General features: G+C 45.7%; 1 protein-coding gene and 1 long non-coding RNA gene across 7 annotated transcripts in view; one reads left to right on the forward strand and one right to left on the reverse strand.

Annotated features, from left to right (window-relative positions):
- The window catches only part of mtss1lb (MTSS I-BAR domain containing 2b), a 71861-nt gene that overhangs the window by 27043 nt on the left and 22637 nt on the right, over nt 1-22181 (reverse strand). The window lies entirely within an intron of this gene.
- On the forward strand, nt 18302-19106 carry LOC127912026 (uncharacterized). 3 transcript variants are annotated; one of them, XR_008080167.1, is made up of 4 exons: nt 18302-18376; nt 18638-18683; nt 18956-19001; nt 19065-19106. It is a non-coding gene; the product is annotated as an uncharacterized LOC127912026 (long non-coding RNA). The 3 variants fall into 3 exon arrangements; XR_008080169.1 differs by lacking the exon at nt 18638-18683 and adding an exon at nt 18723-18768; XR_008080166.1 differs by lacking the exon at nt 19065-19106 and adding an exon at nt 18723-18768 and having other exon boundaries at nt 18956-19021.

Below are 22181 nucleotides of genomic sequence, written 5' to 3' on the forward strand. Positions count from 1 at the left end.
ACCTTTCTGAACTTTGCACCGTTCAACTTTTCCTCGATCCTGACTAGTCTCCCAGTCCCTGCCGTTGAAAAACCTCCCCACAGCATAATGCTGCCACCACCATGCTTCACCGTAGGGATGGTGCCAGGTTTCCTCCAGACGTGACGCTTGGCATTCAGACCAAACAGCTCAATCTTGGTTTCATCAGACCAGAGAATCTTATTTCTCATGGTCAGAGTCCTTTAGGTCCCTTTTGGAAAACTCCAAGCGAGCTGCCATGTGCCTTTTACTGAAGAGTGGCTTCTATCTGGCCACTACCATAATGGCCTGATTGGCAGAGTTCTGCAGAGATGGTTGTCCTTCTGGGAGGTTCTCCCATCTCCACAGAGGAACTCTGGAGCTCTGTCAGTGACCATCGGGTTCTTGGTCACCTCCGTGACCAGGGCTCAGTTTGACCTGGCGGCCAGCTCTAGGAAGAGTAGATGGTTCCAAACTTCTTCCATTTTAAGAATGATGAGGCCACTGTGTTCTCGGGGACCTTCAATGCTGCAGACATTTTTTGGTACCCTTCCCCAGATCTTTGCCTCGACACAATCCTGTCTCGGAGCTCTACAAACAATTCCTTTGACTTAATGGCTTGTTTTTTTCCCTGACATGCACTCTAACTGTGGGACTTTATATAGACAGGGGTGTGCCTTTCCAAATCATGTCCAATCAATTGCATTTATCACAGGTGGACTCCAGTTTTGTTGGTTTAGTGTTTTCCAATTTTCCCCAATGTGGTTAGATTCTATGGTTTCTTCAATTACATTTCTGGCATGCTGACTCCAATCAAGTTGTAGAAACATCTCCAGGATGATCAATGGAAACAGGATGCACCTGAGCTTAATTTCAAGTCTCATAGCAAAGGGTCTGAATACTTATTTAAATAAGGTATTTCTGTTTTTACTATGGTCATTATGGTGTATTGTGTGTAGAAAGAAATTACACTTATTTTTATGACAAGCATGCACTTTGTCATTATTACGTTTTCATCAATTCTTAGAATGTTTGAAAATTAAGTACACGAAGGCGTTTGTGAAAATTCGATGGCAATATAGAGTGGGAAAGAGGCCGTGCATTTGGACAGTTAGACACTGCAGTAAGTAAAACATCTCTCTCGCCCAGGACATTCAGAGCTAGAGTAGGCCTATACGCAAACAAGCCATTTGCCACAAGGGCCTGCCATCATACACTTTGAACTGGACTGTGTGTTTACAGGCAGTTGCAACAGCGTGACATGACATAACTGGAACGCATTCGGCAAAAGTCACAAAATGCACTTGATTGGATTGCTGCACATACAGTGTCAGACACCAATTGTGCAAGTTCTCCCACTTAAAAAGATGAGAGAGGCCTGTTAGCTTCATTAGTTATTGTGCACTCTGGCACACTTAGACCAGAGTGCTCTAAAATCAGAGTAGATAGCTAGCCAGAGTGAATTTCCTAACACAAGAAATGTACTAACTGTATAACAGTAGTTTAGCATAGCGAGCTAGCTAGCAAGACGATTCACATCTCTTGCTAGCTAACCAAATGACACCTGCATCTCTAGCTGAAAAAGTCAGGTCACCCACCCACTAGCTACCTATCTAAACGTTAGGCTCTGTGTTTTTAGCTTGCTACATAAATAGATATGCTAGCATATTAGCCACGTTATGACTGACTTGTCAATATAATCAAACTAGCAAGGGCAATGATTACATTCCCAGCCAGTCCATTTTTGTCCAAAATATTGAGTCATTGAAACTGAAACAGTGCATCCCGAAAGGAGACAGCAAACAACGACCCAGGCCAGCTGTGATTTACGACCTGATAGCAATATTAGTTGGACTTCTAAGAAATGTATTGGTGAATGATATTGATCATGCAATTAACCGCATCCATCTATTCAGCTAACAATGCATTAGTGTACGACATGGAATGTTGAATCAAATATAACCTATATTTAAAACCTCTTATAAAGTTGTTTTTATAGCATAAACTGGGAATTCAATATTTTTTACTCATATTATGATTGTCTGTTTGTTTCATATCTGCAAAGTGGTTCACATTGTGTCAGTTCCACTTTAAAACCCTGGATCTGATAGTCTTATTTGAGGCTCTATATTTATCCCATCAAGGAGAAGTGTGTGTGACAGATCAGGGAGGATGGCCCAGCCTGCCATTGTGACTGACCCTTCCCTTGTGTCAGACCTCCTCTCCTCATTTGCACACTAACCCAATCAATGTCTGCACAGCTCTACACACACACACACACACACACACACAACACAACACTACATAAAGAGAGACCTAAGACATAATACAACTAATACAAATACTGCTACAACTACTAATACAGCTAATACAACACCCCAATCAGCATTCTGTTACGAGAGATGGGAAAATAGGTCACACACAAATACATGCCATGCACATACACCAACTTATAAAAGTGCCTAACACACACCGACTGCATGAGCGCTCACTCACAACACACTCTACTTGAGTGCTAATCACACAAGCACACATACAGCTTATACCCACACACACACCCATGCCGTGACTGCAGCATACTGTGTCATAAACTCAACATTCATAATTTAGTGATTACCGCATGGGCAGAAAATAGCTCTTTAGCACACACATCTGAGCCAAACTCACTGGCCCTAAGCATTTTTACTCAGCCCATCTCTGCCTCCACTTGGCTAAGACATCACAGAGTAGGAAGGCTTTCACACATACAGTCATGGGAGAGTTCTACACAGCCTATTTCCCCTCCCATATAGTCCCATCAATTTACACTAGAGCTGTCCAGACGTGAAGGAGGGAGTGATGTGGTTTCAGGTGTTAATTTCGATATTGACAGGGTTTGTCGTCTGATCGTTATGGTGAGCAGGTAAGTAGGGTGAAAGGGATGGCTGATTTCCCCAGAATGAAATCATTCTAGTGCAGTGGGGGTGGAAAGCGGTGTGGACGTCCCATCACCCCCGAACAAACCCCTTCACTCAGAGAGAAGGAGTGAGAAAAAAAACAAGTGTTTGAGTGAGAGAGGGGCAGACAGACAGACAGACAGAGCTCCTCTAGCAGGCCTGTTTACCACGAACACACCCAGCAAGGGCTGCTTTCCTTTCCCAGAGAATATCAATGAGCCTCTTTAGACTTTCTGCTCAGTAATAATAGTCCACCATCACCACTTCCTCCCTCTCTCCTCTCTCTTTCGCTCTCTTACTCACACAAGCATTTTCCTTTTCTCTGTGCCTCAGGCTTTGTGGCCTTCCCACCAGAGCATCTCCATGGCAACGGGAGGGGATGAAATCTGCAGGGGGATTCGTCAGCCCCTTTCACTCGCTCTATTGCATCATTCACACACACACACACACACCTGTGATCCCACAGAGGAATCATCTGACAGACTCATCCACTGTACATCCTGTTACTTCCTGTATCTAAGGAGGGAGTGTGAGTGAGTCATGTACAAGTCGTTTGGTAAATACCATTTGGACGGCATTAATGAATGAGAGAGTTGGGGGCACTCTGCTCTGGTACTAATTACCCCCAGGATGCCTCTGGAGGATTAGGAGAGTTTTAATAGTCCTGTTTTATGAGTTACAATCCTGCTGGGAGACACATGATTACACTGGTACTGAGAGACCATACACACACACCTGATACAGAACACATTAGGCCCTCTTGCTTATACACACTGACAGATCTAGAACTTCAGAAGTACAGACAGCTGCCTCATGATGTAATCATACATTACTACATGCATTATGAATCTCCCAAACCTCAGAGTGGGAATAAGGCAATCACAGGGATTATGACCCAGCAGCCAAGGTATTCTCAACTCTCTCTGCACCTTCATCACCTAGTTTGTGTGTAATCTCAGTCAGACAAAGTGCATCTCTGTCCCTTATGATTGGATGGGCATGTCCCAGTGGAATCCTGGCTGCTCAGTCTGTCTAACAGTCTGGCCTAGTTCTCAGGCAGGCTGGCCCAGCATATTCCACAATATACCCCTCTGAGGCCCACATGGCTTCACCAGGGCTTCTTCACCAAGCCGGGTGCCCTGCCAGCATAGCCTCAACACACACACACACACCAAAACACACACCATTACACCCACATGCATTGATGTGCGCAGCCGCGCACTTACGCACTTTGACTAACGCACCAAACATTAGCACCAGAGCAGAGGGCACCAGGGAGCACCAGGGCAGAGCAGAGAGAACTGGCCACTCCCTGTATGAGCAATCACAACGCTGACATGACTGGCCCACGTACTGGAGCCAACTCACCAGCAAGGGGATAGTGAGCGCACACAAACACACACACACACACACACACAAACATGCAGACGCACACTCATGTCTAGCAATATATAGACAGATACACCTTTCCATAAAACTGCTTACACATCCAATAGACTAAGCACCTTCCTACATCCGCCATACTGTACTGTATAGCCTTTTAATCCCTGGTCAATCTGAGCTAAGATGTACACAAAACACACACGCAGGTCCTGATCTGTAATACCCACTATGGCCCACGTATAAAATGTCTAGAGTCCTGAGGCATTGGCCCAGATCAAAGAGATGGACAGATTAGATGAGAGATGTGTCAACATAGGATTGGAACATACACTGCATGACCAAAAGTATGTGCTCGTTGAACATCTCATTCCAAAAACATGGGCATTAATATGGATCTCGACAAACCATTTCTGTATGGACCTCACTTTGTCTTGCTGAAACAGGAAAGGGTTTTCCCCAAACTGTTGCCACAAAATTGGAAGAACAGAATCATGTAGGATGTCATTGTATGCTGTAGCGTAAAGATTTCCCTTCACTGGAACTAAGGGGGTGTAGCCCGAACCCTGAAAAACAGCCCCAGCTCCACCAAACTTTACAGTTGGCATTATGCAGTCGGGCAGGTAGCATCCTCCTAGCATCCACCAAACCCAGATTTGTCCATTGGACTGCCGGATGGTGAAGCAGTCCAAACGAACAGTTACTGTGCTGACGTTGCTTCCAGAAGTAGTTTGGAACTCGGTAGTGAGTGCTGCAACCAAGGACAGAAGATGTTTTATACGCCACGTGCTTCAGCACACGTTCCCATAATGTGAGCTGGTGTTGCCTACCACTTCGTAGCTGAGCCGTTCATTTACAGTTGACAGGGGCAGCTCTAGCAGGGAAGAAATTTGACGAACCTATTTGTTAGAAAGGTAGCATCCTATGACGGTGCCACGTTGGAAGTCACTGAGCTCTTCAGTAAGGCCATTCTGATGCCAATGTTTGTCTATGGTGACTGCATGGCTGTGTGCTCGACTTTATACACCCGTCAGCAATGGGGGGAAATGGACAACGCCACTAATTTAAAGGGGTGTCCACATACTTTGTAGACATGGTGTATCTGTGCCGTAGATCACACACACTGCCTGTCCCTGGAGACAGGTCTCCTCACTTCCATACTACTCTGGTACAGCATTCCATGGGTCATGTTTCAAATGGGTACAGTGTTATTTAGTTGAGTCACTATGATAGGGGAAAACCGAGACACGAGCATGGCAAGTCTTGCTAGTGGCCGGCCCTTGTGTAGTACGTAGACACACCTCTCTCCCAGAACTCCATCCAGACAGGCAATGAAGAAGATGGGAAAGGGGTGAGGGGAAGTGGAGGAGGAGGGGGAGACAGAGTAGGGATGACAGAGCTTTTGGGCTTGAGTGGGATAATGAGGAGAGGAGGGTATTGCCATGGCAGGTGTGACTTTGGTTGCCCGGGTTACCGCCGTCTGCGGCAGAGAGCGATCAGCCCACGACATCGCAACAACGTGAGAGGGATGAGAGAGAGAGGTGGAGGGGGGTAGACAGAGAAATAAATAGAGATAAAGTGTGAGAGAGAGAACGAGAGAGAGAGGGAGAGAGATGAGAGAGCAAGACCGAAAAAGCGAGCGAGACAGAGAGACTGCAGCAGCAGCACACAAAACAGAATCATTCATGGAGGCCTGGATTCCTATCCCAGCATGTGTCCATGCCTGTGAGCCGCAGCCCCAAAACACAGCACCGCCGTCATTACACACCAGACTGGATTCATGCATACTGTGGCGCAAGATACTGAAACATGGATAACATGTTACTGTGCTGCAGTGGATCGAATATAGCCTGAACCACACACACACACAATGCAGAGGAAAATGGAGGATGGACAAAATTCTAGCTCAAAACGTTCTGAGAACCATGTTTCCACATGGTGAGAGCGTATTTGTCCTATCTTTATCTTGCATTCGACCTACCACTACTATTTGGGAATGATGCTGGATAGTGGCTTGGCTTTGGAACATCCTCAGCACTTTAAGGAACCTGACAAAAAAATAAACAGTATTTGTTGGCATTTCATTACTTTAACAGAACGTTTCCTAAAAGTTTAAACTTGGCTAAATTCAATTCAAATGTTGGTCATGGTCTCCAACAGGTTTGATATTGGGAATGTTCTCAAATAGTTCAGAGAACGTTAAGAAACAACGTTCTTCTGTTAGAATGTCATTACTTCAGCATAACCTGTAGGACACATTTCCTCGTGGTTCTATTTAAAGTAATGTTCTCAAATTGTTCTGACAACGTTAAGAAAAAAACACAAAAATGTAGTAACATTCAGATCTAAGAATGTGAATGTGTGAAAAGGTTAAATAACACACAATCATTTCAAACTGAAGCTGTAAAACTGCAAACAAGCTGTATTTTTGTTTAGTTTGACCTTTTTTCAATGTACATTTCTTTGTATACATCCATAAAAACGATGCCAGCTGATTCATGATTTCGACTGTCTGAGAAACGCTGTCTGCATGATTAAAGCCTACATGATTAAAGCCTACCCTTTATCTGGGTTCAAAAAAGTTTACCCCAAATAAGCTAATGTCTAACTTCACTGATCGAGTGCGAGACCAAGAACGTCAAGTTAGATTGTACTGTGCTGAATAGCTGGCCAGCCAGTCCTACCCACTGATCTGGACTATTCAATTGCTAAAAGCCAGGGGAGAGCTGGGAATGTGCACTCTATTTAAATGGAGATGGAATGGCATGGCATGGGCTGTATTCTAGGAATGGAGAGCAGGCTGAGAACGTAGTCAGGGCGACATGGGACACCCAGAGCATTAAACTTCTGCGACTGAACCTAGGTCAATCAGTAGCTGAGGAATGAGCAGAGAACAGGAAGAGCCTCTGTCTTAGCATCTGGTCCTAAATCAGTTCACACAGCCGTGACTGGTTACTCATGTAAATTTGAGTTATTTATATATATATATATAGACTGGCGTCTCCAAGGCTTTCTCCTGTATGTCAGGGTTCATTTTCCATTCTGGATGTACCGCGACAGTAGCTTGGCGGACTTCAAGTTAGGTGTCAGCCAGACTACCGTGACAGGACATCTCTGAGCCATGTAGAGGTCAACCAGTCAGCCTATAACATTCTGACATGCGTTTAAACTGTACACTAAAACCATATTCTTAGGTGTTATTCTATTCACCACTTTCATGAACTATGACCTTCCTTGTCATTCATAGCAGAAGCCGGTTTCCGTTTTCCAGTTAAGCTGTGTTTACATTGGAGCCAGGAGATAGCTAGCTATAGTAGCGAGCAGGTAAAAGTTCAGGTTAATTCGTACAAAAATATTATTTAACAAGCAATACCAACCATTGTGACCGAGCCGCATCTGTCTAAGCTAACGGAATGGGTAGATGACATGACAGCGATGGCCTGACGTTAGCTAAACAACCATGTCTAACTACTTCGTTCTCTCCGAGGGTGTTGATGGCGAAGAACTAAGAAATTCTAAAAGCACAGAAGCCTGTGTAATAAAACCAGCAAAGTTTTGTGCAAGAGACATGCAGACTTTCCTGAAAGCAGAGGTTGGTTGAGCCCAGTCAGAGCGTCAACAAACCAAAACAGACGGCTTGGGTAACAGAGAGGCAGTGGCATCATCGAAACAGTCGGTTGCTCGTGTATTGCAGGGTTAGGGAAGTTCTGTAGCCATGCAGCAGCTATCTTGTGAATGGTATTAGAGTGGCTAGCAATTTTATTGACAACCATTAAATCAATTTGAGGTATTTTGCATGTGATGTTTTCTTGAACTTGTGTAATGTTATTTGTCCAGGCTTTTTATGATGTAAAGCTACCTTGAGTTTGAGATAAGGTGCTAGAATAAACATTATTAGTATGAGCAGGGACATCCAAGAACCTTGTGCCTAAACGTCTTTAGAGTCTGGTCAAGGCTCCTACTAAACCGCTCTTTCTCCTCAAAAACAGTTTACCGGAGAAGTGATACAATGCCTCTCCACCAGAAGAACAACAGAGCAGGGAAAATAGTGCAGTTGATGGAAGGAACTCTGAGCCACATCAAAACCGTGATGATCTGAGTTATGAAAAATACAAGGCATTCTACCAGGATTACATTGAGGTTCATGGTGAACAAGCTGGCAAACTAGAATAGGGAGGAAAGTGCATCTGAAAGTGCATCTGTGTGGCACAGTTCAAGGAAGATTAGAATTACAGTCAGCTCAGCAAAAAAGGTGCCTGTACGTGCAGACTCAAATAGAGGCAAATTCTTGTGTAAGCACCAACTATGCAGAAAAAAAAAAGAGCTGACAGCCTGCAATCAACTCAAAGAGCAGGGAATAAACATTACACACAAGGGTACAGTCATCATGATTTTGATGTGCTTTTATCATTTCTTAGGCAAGAATCTTGGCTAACAGCCGGTCCAGATCGAAGCATTGACTCTAGCGAGTTCCTAGATATACAGTTGAAGTCGGAAGTTTACATACACTTAGGTTGGAGACACTTAGGTTGGAGTCATTAATACTCGTTTTTCAACCAATCCACACATTTATTGTGAACAAAATATAGTTTTGGCAAGTCGGTTAGGACATCTACTTTGTTCATGACACAAATAATTTTTCCAACAATTGCTTACAGACAGATTATTTCACTCAGTGTCTCACAATTCCAGTGGGTCAGAAGTTTACATACACTAAATTGACTGTGCCTTTAAACAGCTTGGAAAAAGTTTTTTGGAGAAATGTCCTCTGGTCTGATGAAACAAAGATATAACTGTTTGGCCATAATAACCATTGTTATGTTTGGATGAAAAAGGAGGAGGCTTGCAAGCCAAAGAACACCATCCCAACCGTGAAGCACGGGGGTGGCAGCAACATGTTGTGGGGGTGCTTTGGAAAATTGCGTGGATATATTGAAGCAACATCTCAAGACATCAGCCAGGAAGTTAAAGCTTGGTCTTCCAAATGGATAATGACCCCAAGTACACTTCCAAAGTTGCAGCAAAATGGCTTAAGGACAACAACATCAAGGTATTGGAGTGGCCATCACAAAGTCCTGACCTCAATCCTATAGAATATTTGTGGGCAGAACCTAAAAAGCGTGTGCGAGCAAGTAGGCCTACAAAACCTACGAGTTCTGTCAGGAGGAAATGGGCCAAAATTCACCCAACTTATTGTGGGAAACTTGTGGAAGGCTACCTGAAATGTTTGACCCAAGTTTAACAATTTAAAGGCAATGCTACCAAATACTAATTGAGTGTATATGTAAACTTCTGACCCACTGGGAATGTGATGAAAGAAATAAAAGCTGAAATAAAATCACTCTCAACTATTATTCTGACATTTCACATTCTTAAAATAAAGTGGTGATTCTAACTGACCGAAGACGGGGAATTTTTACTAGGATTGTACATGTCAGGAATTGTGAAAAACTGAGTTTAAATGTATTTGGCTAAGGTGCATGTCATTTTTTTCAAAGCTGTCGCCTGAATGGTTTCCCTAGGAAGCAATGGGATAAGGTATCTTGTGACCTCCAACTTGTCAATCTAGTATGAGATGATCTTACTGGCCATGCTATCTGATACACAGAATCATCAACTAAGATCTATTGTGAGGTTCAATTTGAACTTCATCAGTATCAAGACTATATGTGACTCGTTTCTGGAAACTAGGCGTATGTCACACGTCACTACTTCACAGGAGAAGCTTCTGAACGTAAACATTTGTTTTGTTAATCAATATGTATTTTCGCCTAAATGACTTCTGGAACATGTGAACTTTCATGTGCCTTAATAACACACGTGTATGCCATCTGTAAATACAAATTTAAAAAATAAATTACGAGCCTTGTCGGTTTATCCACGGACAAAGGCAGGAACCTTCCCGCTAGCCATGATTGGCTGAGGTAATGAGTGGGCTGTAAATGCCGAGAGATGAGTTCGGATTGGTCTACCATGTAGCACGCTTCTGTCTATAACATGCGCTGGTCAGTATGTGTAGGTAATCCTTTCTAACATGGCTTTTTTTTAAAGATATCACATAGTAGAAATGCAAAAGTATTGATCTCCACTTTCTGGAGGACCACGTTTTGAAATCAGTGGAATGCCCAGTGGAATTGGAGTATGATGGCTAAGAAAAAAAAAAAGAAAAGATGGCTAAGTCAAAAAGAAAACACAGAAGGCTGTTGTATAAAACACCTGTCTCAGGATTACATCTTCAAACTAAGGGCAACCATGGCACCAATGACAGCGGGGGAACAGCGTTTGTACTACTACTATGGCTAAGTACAAGATCATACAAACAAAAGCAGCTGTCCCCCTAGCTAGCTAACAGTAGCTAGAGACAACAGTACACTTAGTACTAGTGGCTTGGTAGATGATGCAAGGACAACAGCATTAAATGCAGTATAGATTTAAAAGCCTGGGCATAAACATACAAGGCGCGTCGTCTTGGTTGTTGGGTTGCACGTTGTCGCTGTCAATAGTGGAGGACATCTGAGTAACCCTGGGCTAACCTTCGCCTTTTCTTTGGATGGGGTTGCTCATAACCGAGGGATAATTCTGGGTTGGGGTGCAACTTAATCGTTTTTAATCAATGAAATTAAAAGAAAAAACATAAACCCTCTTTGGTGGATATTTTAACTTCAGTGATGCGAGCCATGCTCCATTTGTCCCATCGTTCCTAAGCCTTGAATGTAAGGCGTAGGGTGCTGGCCACGGACATCGTTTTTGAGTCTGTTTGTGCTCCAAACAGACTTCTTCTAAAAAACTCCTTGAGTTGTTACAACCGAACGGCACACGTTGAACCCGAAGGCATTATTATATAAAGACATCACTCCACGACATCTGTGTTGATTCATTTGGAATTGGTCGTTTTTTCAGGAACATTGTAAATTGAAAGCAGAAGCAGTGATACAGAGAAGTAGAGTACCATAGCTGAGTGAGGTCAGCCTCGGGAATCAGACGTGACTCATGAGTCACAACACCATCCCACGCTGCGTGGTGGCCAACTACGCCACGGACCCCACGCTAAGTCTGCTAAATGACTCAAATGTAAATGAAAACACAGAAGCCAAAGCTTGGGCAATTTCACTTCCTGTCACCAGTGTTAACTCGTCACTGCGTTACCATGGAGACAGGGCAGAGGGTGGCCATTGGCTACCTGGGATCACATACTCTGTGAATGGTGGATGTAGGCAGTGGGTGAGAGTGTGTTTAGCTGAGCAGCAGCACATCATTGTTTTCTTCGTCCCATCCACTTGATTTATCATATGGAGATGACACGCCGATGTCACATATGCGCACATACATGCACACTCGCATACATACTCACACAGATGCACTAGTATTAGGGATGTAACGGTTTATCAAACCCAGGGTTGGTTACATATTGTGGTTGTGTGGTTACGGTTAGGTTACGGTACAGTGGGAAAATGAACTGCCAACAGTTACTTTAGTACATTTTTGTTTATTTGGCAAAAGACAACACTAAAAAGCACCCCATTTGTGGTCCAAGTCCTGCTTCTGTGACAGCAGTCACAATGTTCCTGGAATTGTCTGTTGTGACAAGGATTGTTATTTTGGGCCTCTCAAGTAGAGGTCTTCACAGTTCCTTCCAAAATGAACCTGGGGCTTTCCCAACTGAACACAATATGCATCAAATTATTTCCAAATATAGAGACCAGTTCCGAACAGACCCAAGGACATCAAGACTAGTTCTGTCTAGACCTGGTCGGATCCAGACCCGGCCGAATCCGAGTGAGGGAAGCAGCAGAAAAGTTGTAAGCTACTTTATTAACCTTGAGTGATGAAGGGAGAGACATGCTGTGTGTACTGTGAGCGAGTGACACGGTGAGCAAGGAGGAGGGAGAGACAGACAGATAGCAACCAACCATCCAAGCCTACTCGTGCTAGTAGACTAACTTCTAGCTTGTCATACCTACGATCTAGGTCATTTATCATTTGATATAATTACGTAGTACCTGCCTTGACTGCATCAAACAGAGAGAAGCTTGTTTTAGCTAAGCTTGCTATATTAACTAGCTAGAAAGGCGGCAGGGTAGCCTAGTGGTTAGAGTGTTGGACTAGTAACCCCCGAGCTGACATGGTACAAATCTGTCATTCTGCCCCTGAACAGGCAGTTAACCCACTGTTCCTATGCAGTCATTGAAAATAAGAATTTGTTTTTTAACTGACTTGCCTAGTTAAATAAAAAGGTAAACATTTTTTTAAAACATTGAGGCTGCAATCGGCTTCTCCCTGTCCTACAGTTATAAATAACAACGCCTCCAATCAGATGAATAAGTAGTTGTTTGCTCTCGGTCATTGTAACACATCTTTCTAATTGAGCTATTAATTCCATCATTTTAATTTCATCTTTTATTGATTAGATAATCTCCTAACTTGCTTTGTCACACACGGAGGCTCTATGATAGTACCTCGTTGATGACTTGTGACTGGCCGAGAACAACAAGCTGCATTGGCTATTCTCGTTGAGCAGTGGCGACGCACTGTTAATGTTCTCTCTGTCCATCGCCATTGTAATCTACTGTGAAGACAAAATCTCCAGCCAAACTGGAGATTTAAACAATGATGGAGGATCCACCTATTCTGGTTTATCGACCCTACCACTCGTCATCGTACAGAACTAGCTCCCGGCTGCTCCTCACAAACGGATAGTATGAAATGTGGCAATTAAGATTCCAATTGTGATTACAACGTGCGCATAAGCTCTAGTTGTTTTAACGGAATAGCCTTAAATGTTTTAATCAGCTCAGATTTACTCAAGAGGCTATGGCATACAACTCAGTGTACCATGACACCCCTATCTAATAGTCCCACACTGTGACCCTGCGTGATGAGGACAGTGGCCTAGATGCCTGTCCTGAGATCACTATCAATTGAAATGCTGGGCTCCAGCTATACCCACACAGCCCAATTACCTGGACACGGACCATCAGTTCCTCACAAAACAGACATCATTAACAGGACACAAATCTACAGTGGGGATACAACACGTGTTGTTAACCCCCCACCCAGCCAGAGGACTCAGTAAGGGGGAAGAGTGAGTTACATCCCCTGTTGACCACCCACCCAAAGGGCCCCAAACCTTGGGATGAAATAGCTGCCAGGCCTGGCTGGAGAGAGCAGAGTCTATACCAGGGACCAGGCTGTAAGTGGGTCAGAGCCCTAATCTCTCTGAAGCACTCTGAGACAAAACCATCTCACACATGAAATATTGATGGTGCTTTTGATAGGTGAAGGTGAAGGGGAAGAGAACAAGGCCCAGACATGGCCAACCCATACTACATCACTTCCTTTTATAAGAAACGCTAATGTGTTGAGAATTCCTAATTGCTTTGCATAGTCAACTTACACACAGCTCAGACACACAAACTTACCTCGCCAGACATGGAGTAGCTGCTGCTTTTGCAACAGCTAATGGGGACCCTAATCAAATACCAAATACCCAAATACATAGTCCAAGATGGGTTGACATACATAGCCTGCTCACTAACAAAGTGATAAAGCCTACACTCCACTATCAGTCTGCAAGTACTTGTGTGTTCAGAGGTCCTAATTAGGACTCCTTATGGGAGGAAGTGTATTTCACTGTATTAATGTTCCACCACGAGATTGTTTCATTAGGAGGGTCAGCTCAGAGTGAAGCCATTTCATTGGCAGGCCATTTCAGCGCGAGGCTATTTCATTGGAAGGCAATCTAAAAATGGAGGCCAGTTCATTGGAAGGCCATTTCAGTGGAGGCATAACAAATGCTCCCCAAAAGCTAATCTCACCTAAAACAAACCGTGGGAGCTGAATGCAGATTAAAGTACGGTTTATCTTAGGAGAAAGCCAGTCTATGGCAAACAGGTTATAGTCACTGCAGATTCAGACCTGTGTTTCTTTACCAAGCTGTACCCTCTCCCTGAAGAGATGATTGCCTCAGTGTTTTTTTATTTCTCGAGCTGACAGAGAGGAAGACAGCATGATTGGCGCTGTGTGGTCTGGGGTTAAGGGTCAGACGGTGATCTGGTTACACGGTGGCTTAAGAAAAGGCTGACTAATGGAGACACATCATTGGCTCCCTGACCAAACAGTGGCTGGCCATGTTCACACGTCCAGAGCAGCACAGTGTGTAAGAGAGGATACCTGCCAGGCAGCTGAACACACTAGGCATACGGAGGGCAGTGGAGGCCGCTTGGCTGGTGGCCATCACTTCAAAGAGCTAGCTTAAAACGTTAAAAAACAAGAGCGGAGGAAGTCCATTGGTGCATTCCCAACATCCTTCGACCAGTGGACCAATCGGCAGGCAGATTCTGAATAGTGCCGGGGCCATGGAGAAGAGTGGAATCAGCTGTGCCTGAGAAAGCATGACATTCTCTGGACTTGATTAAAGAGCATTTATAGTGTCTCCTGGGTCTAAGGGAGGGTTGGGAGATGACTGGGCTAAAGTCCTCCCTCCATATTTACTCCAAAAAGGAAGTTCCTGGCAGGGGACAGTATTACTGCTAAAAATACCCCACCACTGCCACTGCCCAACCAGACGGGTTACTCATTACAACCATTACAAGGAAAAGGAAAGCGAGAGGAAAGCTATCCCCTTACAGCCACTACAGAACGAGAAACAGGACTCTGCCTCACTAGCTCGCTCCCTCTCATTTCCTCTCTCTCTCACGGATGGATGCCAAGGTATTTATGGAAAGCCTCTGACTTCATGGCTAGAGCGGAGGCTCTTTGCGTGTACAGTAGGCTACGTAAACAAGGCCCACAGGACGTGATCTCACCATCTCCATCGCAAAGAAAGCGCCAAACTTACAGGCTCTGATCGTATCACCTCCACAAATGCTATTGAAAAGTTTCCCCAAACAATACTTCCCTGGAACGCACCCACTCCCATGACAGGAGGGGGACTTTTATGTCAAAGAAATGATCAGATAAATTCAGATTCATTTCAATCCCTCTTACCACAGCATACTTCTTTCTCCCCCTTTAATTCCAAACTAGAAGAGATTTCATTCCACATCAGTAAAGCACTCTTAAAAACATTTTTTTTTCTTTTTACTTGTTTTCCCTGTAACTAGCCCCCTTTTAACATCTCTGATGTCTGACGTTAGTGAACACAGTTCAATGTGAGTGTTGGCCCCAGGACACTAACGATTTAACTGTACGCTCCGCTCTGGCTTCAGACAAAACATGATCTCTAAGTAGCACTGAGACACTCACTGCCGTGACAAGTACTAAGTGATTCCCCAGTGTCTAATAGTGGTAAGATTACATAGCTTGTGTGTGGGCTAGATATGTGAGCAACTGCGTTTATACACTCCACCCCCAGTGTGTATATAGTTTGTGAATGTGTGTTTGAGTGCATGTGTGACTGCTATGTAAGGTTTTGCTGGGACTAAGCACACACTCAACACACACCTTCCAGATTTACAAGCTGGTCTGATGGGCTTGGTCTCAGTATCCACACTGCAATGCCACACAAGAGACAAACTGCTCTGCTCTGAGGGGAAGCCCATGGGATTGATTATTAGCCTGTCCACTTCCTGTACAGACCAGCAGTTCTAGTCCTGCTACTTTGATAAATCTCCACCCATCACTGCCCTCCGTCGTACTCCTCTCTTCTCCTTTCCTCTCCCCTCTCCTCCTCTCCTGTCAAGGTCCCTGAGGTTGGGTGGGTGGGGAGAAAAGCCTCCAACAGGAAAAGGGGGGGCTGCTTTCCTGTCCTGTCGTCTCTCCAGATATCCAGGCCTTGAACTTGACTTCCACTAGGATTCCCAGGTTGATGCTCAGGGGGACTGCTGGGGGGGGTGGAAACATCTGTCTGCAACCAGACCACCTGGACAAGAGAAGTGCTGACCGTGTGGAAAAGAATGACAACTCACTGGCTCCATAAGAATGACAGTCAGTTCAACATCTAGTTTTGAATTACATTTGGTTGAGTTATCAACTAACCTGAAATCAACAAGACATTTCACCATGTTATTGGATTTAGGTAAAAAATTTGGGTGAAAAAAAATGATGAAATGCCCTTATGCTGATTATTCTTCACAAATCCAATTAGTTTTCCACGTTGATTCAACATCTTCACACAGATTTGGGAGGTTGAAATGATGTGGAAACAACGTGGATTTAACCAGTTTTTGTCCAGTGGGTTGGTTCTGTGGTTCTTGGTTCTGAGCAGAGCCAATCCAGCCTTATTAAGGGCCTCAAATCGGCTAACTCACAGTTACTTAATAAAACATGAAGGGAACAAAAGTGATCCCACCCCCCACCCAATAGGGAGATAACAGCTAAATCACATAAACAAGCCTGTATCCCTCCCGCTCCCTCCACTGAGTGCTAACATGTACTTCCAGGGTGACAATCTGTATGAAACATGTAAACCGTTTGAGGACAGGACTCAGGAAGCTGTGGGTCTCAAGAACGTTGATCAGCTGAGGACCAATAGAACCAGTAGAGTGTCAAAACTGTTCTCTATGGCCCTTCACAGAGAGCGACACGAGCCTCTGGCGGTGCAAGAGAACACTTGTATTACCTGGCTAATGCCACTCAATCAATGCTAACCTAGTCTGTGGCGTGAAGCCGGGGCAAGCTCTCTGTCGGAGCAGGTAAGGAGCTGGGGACAAACACGCTGCATATCACGTGAGATCTCAGACCAGATCAGGGACAGGAGTGCACAACGTTTTAGAAATGTAATGTTGGGTGGGAAACCAAAATCAGACACAGACAGGAAGCTGTAGCCTGAAGCACGTTTCACAAGGGGAAGAGCGCGCAAATGTTTACTAACGTTATCTCGCGCTGGCGAACACAATTAAAACGTTCACACACACACATGCCAACAGCCCCAAGAGGTAGTCCGCGGCGAACACAATTAAAACGTTCACACACACACATGCCAACATCCCCAAGAGGTAGTCCGCGGCGAACACAATTAAAACGTTCACACACACATGCCAACATCCCCAAGAGGTAGTCCGCGGCGAACACAATTAAAACGTTCACACACACATGCCAACATCCCCAAGAGGTAGTCCGCGGCGAACACAATTAAAACGTTCGCACACACATGCCAACATCCCCAAGAGGTAGTCCGCGGCGAACACAATTAAAACGTTCGCACACACATGCCAACATCCCCAAGAGGTAGTCCGCGGCGAACACAATTAAAACGTTCGCACACACATGCCAACATCCCCAAGAGGTAGTCCGCGGCGAACACAATTAAAACGTTCGCACACACATGCCAACATCCCCAAGAGGTAGTCCGCGGCGAACACAATTAAAACGTTCGCACACACATGCCAACATCCAAGAGGTAGTCCGCGGCGAACACAATTAAAACGTTCACACACATACATGCCAACATCCCCAAGAGGTAGTCCGCGGCGAACACAATTAAAACGTTCACACACATACATGCCAACAGCCCCAAGAGGTAGTCCGCGGCGAACACAATTAAAACGTTCACACACACACATGCCAACATCCCCAAGAGGTAGTCCGCGGCGAACACAATTAAAACGTTCACACACACACATGCCAACATCCCCAAGAGGTAGTCCGCGGCGAACACAATTAAAACGTTCGCACACACATGCCAACATCCAAGAGGTAGTCCGCGGCGAACACAATTAAAACATTTCACACACACATGCCAACATCCCAAGAGGTAGTCCGCGGCAAACACAATTAAAACATTCACACACATACATGCCAACATCCCCCGAGACGTTCACACATACATGCCAACATCCCCAAGAGGTAGTCCGCGAGACGTTCAACACATAAACACGTAGTCCGCCGAGACACACACATACATGCCAACATCCCCAAGAGGTAGTCCGCCGAGACGAACACACATACATGCCAACATCCCCAAGAGGTACACACACACATGCCAACATCCCCAAGAGGTAGTCCGCCGAGACGTTCACACACATGCCAACATCCCCAAAACGAGACGTTCACACATACATGCCAACATCCCCAAGAGGTAGTCCGCCGAGACGTTCACACATACATGCCAACATCCCCAAGAGGTAGTCCGCCGAGACGTTCACACACACATGCCAACATCCCCAAGAGGTAGTCCGCCGAGACGTTCACAACACATGCCAACATTAAAACGTAGTCACGTTCACACATACATGCCAACATCCCCAAGAGGTAGTCCACGGCGAACACAATTAAAACGTTCACACACACATGCCAACATCCCCAAGAGGTAGGTAGTCACATACATGCCAACATCCCCAAGAGGTAGTAAAACGTTCACACACACATGCCAACATCCCCAAGAGGTAGTCCGCCGAGACGTTCACACATACATGCCAACATCCCCAAGAGGTAGTCCGCCGAACACATACATGCAAACATCCCCAAGAGGTAGTCCGCCGAGACGTTCACACATACATGCCAACATCCCCAAGAGGTAGTCCGCCGAGACGTTCACACAACATGCCAACATCCCCAAAACGCCGAGACACACACACATGCCAACATCCCCAAGAGGAGGTAGTCCATACATGCCAACACAGAGGTAGTCCGCCGAGAAAACATGCCAACATCCCCAAGAGGTAGTCCGCCGAGACACACATACATGCCAACATCCCCAAGAGGTAGTCCGCCGAGACGTTCACACATACATGCCAACATCCCCAAGAGGTAGTCCGCCGAGACGTTCACACACACATGCATCCCCAAGAACAGCATGCCCATCCCCAAGAGGTAGTCCGCCGAGACGTTCACACATACATGCCAACATCCCCAAGAGGTAGTAAAACGTTCACACATACATGCCAACATCCCCAAGAGGTAGTCCGCCGACGTTCACACATACACGCCAACAACCCCAAGAGGTAGTCCGCCGAGACGTCCACACACACACCAACAGCCCCAAGAGGTAGTCCGCGGCGAACACAATTAAAACGTTCACACACACACACATGCCAACAACCCCAAGAGGTAGTCCGCCGAGACGTCCACACACACATGCCAACAGCCCCAAGAGGTAGTCCGCCGAGACGTCCACACACACATGCCAACAGCCCCAAGAGGTAGTCCGCCGAGACGTCCACACACACATGCCAACAGCCCCAAGAGGTAGTTCGCCGAGACGTTCAAGTAAGTCTATATTATTTACATATGTATTGCATAACTAAACGTTAAACATTATATGTGTTGCCCCTAAGGGTGGAGCACTGTTCCCTAGCCTTAGTACTGCAACAGAACATGAATGTACAGCAAGTCTGCCTAAAGCAGAAACCACACCACGACAACAGCAGATCCAATGTATCTATTAGCCTCTCTTTCTGTCTACCTCTCTGGTGTCATCATTCTGTATGTTTCCCTCTCCACACACACACACACACACACACACACACACACACACCTCAGCTGATTGTTCATGATGGCACAATGGCCTCACGCTCTGCATGTTAAACACAGGTAGCGTGTTCTATTCATGGACGGTAGCACATACGTCTTCATCCACATCACGTACACATGCTTGCACACACACACACACACACACTACTACGCCCTGTACAGATGGTTCCTACGGTAACATGCCATCTGCCCAGCAGGAGGACTAGAGCAGCTTACAGGCATGATGCCCCGCCCTCTCCACACACACACACACGTTTGTTTTACTATCCTTGTGGGGCCCGAAAAACCCTACACCCTAACCTTAACCCTAAAATTAAACCTAACCTTAACTCTTAACCATAACCTTAAATCTAACCCTAATTGTAACCCTAAACCTAAACTCTAAGCCTAAAATAACCTTTTCCCTTGTGGGGACCATCCAAATGTTCCTATCCCTGTGAGGAATTTGGTCCCCACAAGGATAGTGAAACCAGACCACACACACACACACACACACACACACACAAACCGATCCACGGCCACACAAGGAAAATCGGAAAGAGGATTACACACAAACAATACACACACACTCTCTTCACTACAACTACCACCATTAACTCTCATAATCTGCCATAAACCTCATGTAAATCTTTCCATGACCCAAACAATACCTGAATGCCTCATGGATTCACACACATGTTCATGACTGGTACACACAAACAATTTGAGAGGAGAGTCTGGAGGAGAGGCTGTACTGTAGGTGGGTGGGTGTTTGGCTGACCCGGCCCAGGGCCCAGACACTCTGCTGACTGCGCTAACACAGTAGGCTAATACAGGATATAAGCCAGGGACAGACAACGCCGGAGCCTAAGGAGGCTCTTACACGGGGCACTGTGCCAAGGAGCAATACTAACATTGTCGCTCCAACTTTCAATTAGTTTCCACACTCACTGGCACATCTTTGACATATCACCTCCACTGCACACACACACACACACACACACACACACACACACACACACACACACACACACACACACACACACACACACACACACACACACACACACACACACACACACACACACACACACACACACACACACACACACACACATCTCGTTTCACCATCACAGCATAAGGCTGGATAACAGAGCTTGAGACATCATTGTACTTTTTCCGTCTGTATCATAGAAACATGCAATGTCCTCTAATCCCATTTGGTCTGTTGTGCAGAGAGTGTGGGTAGGGAGGGGCTCACAGTGAATTATCAAAACCTAGACTATCATACACATAAGCAAAACACATAAACAAAACTATGCTGTATCATCCACTGCAGAGCAAATAATTGCTGGTTTCCCGGATAGTGTCTTCATCCTGTGTCCTCTGTGTATGTCTCTGTGGGCCCATGACCTCGCGACCCTTGGTGTCACCCCAGGCATCCAGCATGCGTCATACCAAAAATGTGGCCAGGGCACTGGGGAATTTTGTGAAGATGAGAGAGAGAGAACGGACGTTTGGGTTAGGGACTCCATCACTCTTCCTGTCAGACATGGACAAGGAGCAGTGATAGGCTGTTCTCGGCAGAGCAGAGATAGATGAGAGAGAAAGAGAGAACGGAATGATAAAATTAACTAGAGAATTGTAGACGGAGGAACTGTAAGTCAAGCAGGATCAGATCTCAGCTGACACACACACACACACACACACACACACACACACACACACACACACACACACAGAGAGGGGAGAGAGAGGAGAGATTTAGTAACAGTTCACACCAGAACATCCAGCAGTCAGAGACGCAGGCAGAACAAGCAGAACAGAACCCTTAGCTCCGCCCCCTCACAGCTCCCCTGTGATAGGTCAGGGGGCCAGGCAGCGTCCCTGAGAACAGACCGGCTTAAAGCAGCCCCTGGCTGGCCGCCCTCCAGAGTCTTTCTACAGGCTGTGGGAAACAGCTTAGCACTCCAGACCAGTCTAATCATTTCATCAGGCCTGAAGAACAGCAGCTCCCTCTGACCTTTCGTGTTCTGCGTTTAAAGCACTGCGGGACAATGGCAGCACACCAGTAGTGAGAAAAGAGGGCCTTTCTAGGCCTCCTACCCCCCTGGAGGAGGACTTTGTATTGCCTCCCAACTCCTCTTCATCTCCACTTCAGGAGCTCCCCGACTCCCCTGAGGGTGTGAGAGGGGTTACCAACACCAACGCTCTCCCTGACTCACTCCCCTCCACAGCCAAGTTCAAATCTCCCTCCCAAACAACCAGCACATATCAAAACAGTCCCCTGTAAAAGTAGAGCCCCCACACTGCGAGTCTGCTTCGCTCCCTTTCCACACAGACCAGAGAGGACAGGCTGGACTAAAGCATGAAGGGCGGGAAGACTAACTAGCCCTCTGCAATGATGACTAAGGACTGGTATGCAGAGCATAGACAGGGCAAGAGAGACAAGAGAACAAGAAAGGCCTACTGTTGTAT

The sequence above is a fragment of the Oncorhynchus keta genome, chromosome 2 (assembly GCF_023373465.1).
Source record: "Oncorhynchus keta strain PuntledgeMale-10-30-2019 chromosome 2, Oket_V2, whole genome shotgun sequence".
In the NCBI taxonomy this organism is placed as follows: domain Eukaryota; kingdom Metazoa; phylum Chordata; class Actinopteri; order Salmoniformes; family Salmonidae; genus Oncorhynchus; species Oncorhynchus keta.